Here is a 6,000-nt window from a genome sequence, read left to right as displayed (position 1 = left end):
AGTGGTATCCCACATACCCAAGGACTGAAAATTAAACGCTATTGGTGGGCCTGCAGCATTGCTTGCGCCAACCACAAAAGTAGCCTTTCAAACCAGTCTCAGGCCTGCCACTGCAGGGTGTGTGCGCGCAGTTTACTGCCACATTGACCTGGCATTTAGAGGTACTTGCCAAGCCTGAAAGTCCCTTTTTACTACATATAGGTCACCCCTGAGGTAGGCCCTAGGTAGCCCTATGGGCAAGGTGCTGTGTAGGTAAAAGGTAGGACATTTGCCTTTATTGTGTGTGTGGCATGTCCTGGTAGTGACAAACACCCAATTTAATTTTCACTACAGTGAGTGCTACTTCTCTCATAGGTTAGCATTGGAAATTCCCTTATGTGTCTGTAAGTGGTAATTTCTGATCTGAAAGGTTTAGTGTTGCCATGTTTTGTATGTTTGGAATAGTGGTGATAATTCTTGGTTATTGGTGTGGGCGTAGTTTTCATTGCTATTGTATAAATGCCCTGTTTTAGAAAGTGGGCATTTCTATGTGCTTGTGACTCTTTGTGCTTTGCAGCTTGACTCCACTCAACGTCTAGGACAGAGTGACAGCTAGGCATTGTGCATACTTTCCAGACAGCTATCACACAGGGGGGTTGGGTTGTAACAGGGTTACATCTGCATACTAAATGGTCTTCCTTGGCTAGGAGAGAGGGAGGCGTGGTGAATCTAAACATTTGTATAGGCTGTGTCCTGACTTCACACAAAGGGCTTGTTTATTGTTTACCCCTACTCTATGTCTGGAGCAAGAGCTGGGTTGAAAGGTGGTGTTGTGCACTTCTAAGGTTCTTTTGAAGTTACCTCCACATCAAAGACATTTTGAGCATAAATACAGGGGCTCTGACGCCATGATTTTAGACACTGCGTGGGACTTGTAACCAGATGTTGCTGGCTGTACATGCTGCACCAAAGGGCTGCTGTGCTGTCAGAAAAGATCATAACTTGGACTATTTTTGTTCTGTTGTGCTGACCTGCTTGCTTGTTTGGCTGCTATAGATTCTGCCACTTTGCTAATCCCAGTGTGCAGGTCTGCTGCCTGCCTGTGCCTCGTGCTCCACAGTGTTCTCAAGGGACTGGTGGCTGCCCCTCCCTGCTCCCGTGGAGTCTGGAAGACATCCAGTGGTAGCCAAAACTGGCCATGAGACGCCAAGCCCAGCTGCCTATTACCTTCAAGTTCAGCACATGGTAAGTGCCTCGTAAGGCCCTGTGTTTTCTCCCAGCATGTGGGGAGAGCCTGACTAGGGAAACTGGCACCCTTTGTTGAATGGTGGCATTAGTGCATGTTGAGTGCTTCTCCTTCGGTGCCCCAGAATCTTTGGTAGACTCATTGTTTCCCGGCACCATCTCTCTCTCTCTCTCCCCCTCTTTCTCTCCCTCTCTCTCTCTGCAGAGAGAGAGATAGGCAGCCGCCCACAGCGAGGGTAGACCCCAGAAAGGAGTGCCTTCGTGAAGACTGAAGCGCAGTGCAGTGACCCTAGTTCCCCCCCCTGAGAACCATATAGTAGTGTGACAACCCTGCTACCAGCATGGCTTTTAAATGGGGTATGGACTCTGTAGGGGCAGTGCAACTGACTCGTGGCCAAGGCAGGGACATGTTGAGCTTCCCTGCCCCATTGACCGCACACTCGCTAGCGCTGCTAGCTCTGGGTCCACAGTTGTTATACCTAGGACGTGTTAGGTGGCAACACGCATACTCGTGAGATTAATCGCACCCATTCCAGAGGGGCAAGTCTTGAATCTCCCGCCATTCCTTCACTGGGGTAGGCGGCAGTGACTTTATTAGTACACAGAGAGCGACCTGACAAGGTTGCCCAGCCGAATCTTGCTGTGTGGTGCACCTGTCTCCCCGTGTTTACTCCTACCTTGGGGGCATTTGTCCTGCAGACTTGGGAGTAAATTCTCTGGAGAGGACCCCGAAACAATGCAGGCAGTGGTACAAGCAAAGTGTTACAGACCTTACCGTATATTGATAATAAGAGTGCAGGTGCTCCTGCACTCTATGTTGGTAATCTGAGATTTCTGCATAATACCTAATAGGAGCATTGTGTCCTGTAGCCTGATGGATGAGGTTGTCGGTATTTATATGTAGAATGTGTTGTTTTGGTGGCTCATTTATGTTCTGCATCTACCCACTGCATTTTGGTGCCCCAATGTATTGATGTGTGTCATTTTAGGCCTGGTACTGTTCAGGATAGAGAATACTATTTAAGGTGACTGCCTAATAAGCAGTGATTTTTTTTCATGATGCTTGCAACGTATAAGCTTTTTGTTCACATATTGCACGCATTGGGCTGTTTTGACAATTGCCAATTGGCAAAGTAATCACTGACTTCTGATATTTTGGTCAATGGTTTATGTATAATATATTTTATATACTATTGTGTGGAGTCTTTTTAATGGTGTATTTATTGTGTCACTGCTGTGAGTGGGTTGCACAAACGCTTTACACATTGCTTCTGGGATACACCTGACTGCTGTGGCCAAGCTGCCAAGGCGGTGATCAGGGGTTAGCTTAGGTGTGTAGCTCCCTTACCCTGACTAAGAGTGGTGGGTTCTGCCTAGCTTAGCGGCATACCCTAGCCAACCAGAAACCCAATTTCTAACATTCCTTTATCTGTGAGGATTTTAGGGATAATATATTAAATAGGCCAATCCATACAAAGTCGATGATATTAGGTGAGAGCCAGGGTAAGTAGTGTGGATCAGGGAGTTTATCTATGATTGGTGCTTTACTTAATGGGCTTTGAATTTATTCTATTCATATGGCTGCAAAGTCTTTATGCAATATTTAGTCAATTTAAATTTTGAGCTTCCCGTCTGGTAGGAAGCATAGGTCTAAGAAATAGCTATATAGTGGTTATTAATTTTACTTCACATTGTTTGTCTTACTTGAATAAACAAATTCAGAACTAAATGTGTACTTGCATGAAATTTATGCATGTGGAATAGGTATTTGTTGAATTCATTAAGCAAAAAAATGCCTACAACTTTGAGTACTCCTGGAAAATTTGTGGCTATCACAGATTGTAAATATCATGAAAGGCAGAAGTTTAATCCAAACATATATGTCGCTGCTGTGTTGCAGCAAATACTGTAAACTGTGAACTTAAGAGTTTATTATCTTCCTCTAAAATTGCTGCATCATAAGTGAGAGGCTGATGAAATATTTAAATATTAAAATTGTGCATCACTAAAAGCTCATCGGTCTCCAAGTGTTCAAGACAAAGGGACTAGATAAACATTAAGGATGAACTTAGAGATGCACTTTGAGGTGCACTGAATCTGCAATACCTTCTTCATGCAGATTGAGTGTTGAGTGTATTCCAATTCAGAGCTCCAAGAAATGAGAAGTATTTTCAGCCAAGAAATATAATTTTTTTCCAGCTGCCTCTTATAGAATGTTAAAGGACTGGGTGACTGGTACTTTCGGATTTTGATAGTTGTGCTCCAAAGTTAATATTTTGTTCTCTAGAAGGTAAGCAGGGAAGCTTAGAATGCATTTGCTTGCAAGGGCCCATGTTGAGGTGTGTGAAATGGGTTATGGAATTGTTGAACCTGCTGGTGAACTTCCTGTGCACTCTTCCCTAACATTCATGGCTGTACTCTTCCTTCACAGCTGGCATAGTTGAGGATAGTTGTGGCCAGGTGGGATTAATTTAGGATGGGATCTCATTTTCAAAATTATCTGATGTAAAATTGGCTGGGAAATCTCAGTTGTGTCCAATGAAGATGGAAGTGAGAAACAGAGAGCTTACCTTAGATGAAGAGAGTGTTCTAAGGTTGTGTGTTGCACCTTCCAGATGTAGTTTTCAGTCATTTGTAAATGTCAGTCTGTTGAGGTGCACCAAGTTCCGTTGAACTTACACGAGTGTGTCAGTGTTTAGACCACTGTGGTTACAAATTGAGTCAGTGATTTAACAATTTTGTCATTTGTGGTTTCCCTTTTAGTAGATCCCTCTGATCCTGTGCAGCAAAAATAATGGAAGTGTTTCAGGACCAAAATATGCATTTTGACTTCAGTGTGTATCTAGGAAATACTGAATGCTTCTGTTGTGAGTGCATCGGGGGACTGAGTAGTAGATTTATGAGCAATCGTCTGCCGCTCTGGTCTCAACTTATGATCTTCTTACTAGCTTCAACTCATCTCACCTTGTCTACTTCTATTTGGACACATTCCAATTCTAGTTCCTTCTAACTCAAAGCACTGGAACACTCATCCGCTCTCTGTCCATTCTGTTTCTGCTCTACACTCCTTGTTTTCTCATCTAAAATTACACTTCACTATAATTCTTCTAGCTCCTATGGAAATACTATTGTCTTTTGAATTGGCTTGTACTTTTCACCTACCATAAATCCCTTTGGTAAAGGTTCTTTATAAATCAATTCAATGAAAAAATAATATTGAGTACATCCCAGCATGGTGCTTAAATTCAGAAGTGCTCTGGTGTGATACCTCACATCATGTACAGAAACAGGTTAAGAATATTACCTGATTTTCATGGCCATGAGTAGCAGAACTAGTAAAGGAGTGGTTCACATGTGAAGTGTGGTGGTAATAGGTAATCAGATAATCGATTCACAAACCTATTCACAAAATGAGCTTTAAAATGAAATAGTCGATGTAAAAATTCACAGATAAATAGCATTATCACAACAATCTACCAGCAAATTTATTTTTGGGGATCCATTAAAATCCATACCAAAATGTAGGTATTGCATTAAAAATGTGTTGGAGAACAAAGTATCTAAAGAAGATAGAGAAAGTTGGAAATTATGCAAATATTTTACTAAGCTTTCAGCAATGCAGGAAAGGAAGAAAAACAAACCAATCCTACACAAGAATACAGTTATACCTACTTTCTTAAGGGGCCCTATAAGTCTGTGGAAGTACAAATTGTTTATGCTGAGTGGGGACCCAGACATCAGGCAGTGGTGAATGGTCCTGTAAACAAAACAACGTTGTGGAGCAAACCTGCACAAATGCAAAGCCTCGATATGCTGTTTTGGCTAGCAAGTACTCAGGGTAAAGAGATATTGGGGTGAAATAATGCTTTACGTGCCAGCTGCTACTGTTGGCAGCCCCGGTATGACGTGGTGTCTACAGATCAGTACTCTTTCCAGTTCACTGTTTATACGCTTTCAATGGTCTTCAAAATGTTTTTTTTATAGGTAACACTCCCCAAATACATCCTCATGTGAGATGTGCAGCTTATACATCCATCATGCAGGAACCACTTGCCCATGTCATGACCCTTACTGTGGTCTACAGCATAAGAGGACTCAGCCCCTGGCTCAAAGGAGGGTCTGCATCCAACAGCCTTCAAGTCATTGTTTTTCTATATCAGTTCTACTCCTCCAGTGGGCTGGAGCTGTTCCTCAGTCTATTTGTGAAGATAGTATCTCTGATGCCCTCCATATGTTCCCCTCAGTCTTTGATCCCACTCACATAGCTTCATTGGTGTCTTGAGATATTGCAGGGATCCCAGCCTCAGTGATGTCTTCCCCCTCAATCCTTGATCCCCCTCATATCACTTCTCTCAACATCCTGGTTTCTCGTCTAATCCAGATTCAAGCAGCATCTTCTTGTGAATTGCCCTGGATTTCCTCTCCCAAAGGCGTATACAATTTTTGACTTCCTGTCATTATCCCACCATGATTGTGGAAAGAACTCATTGAATCTCTCTTATGGATCAATCATGCTTCCCATTCTTACTAGCTCACCAGTGGAAGGAGCAATCACAAATCCACTGATTGGCCCTTATGTCTTGGATAGAGTATTAAAGCATATTCCTACCAGTTTTAGTAGGATACAACAAATGTGTTGCAACAAAAGCAAAAGTGTTTGACCATGGTTTACAAGACAACACAATGGACCTTTAAAATGTCAATTCCACCTCCACTATCAAGTTTTGACTTGCAGTTATGTTTTTTCACTGTTTAACCACTAGCCTGCCATCTAAC

The sequence above is a fragment of the Triturus cristatus genome, chromosome 4_2 (genome assembly GCF_964204655.1).
Source record: "Triturus cristatus chromosome 4_2, aTriCri1.1, whole genome shotgun sequence".
Taxonomy (NCBI): Eukaryota; Metazoa; Chordata; class Amphibia; order Caudata; family Salamandridae; genus Triturus; species Triturus cristatus.
The sequence above is the reverse complement of the archived record's forward strand: the minus strand, read 5'-3'. Positions refer to the sequence as shown.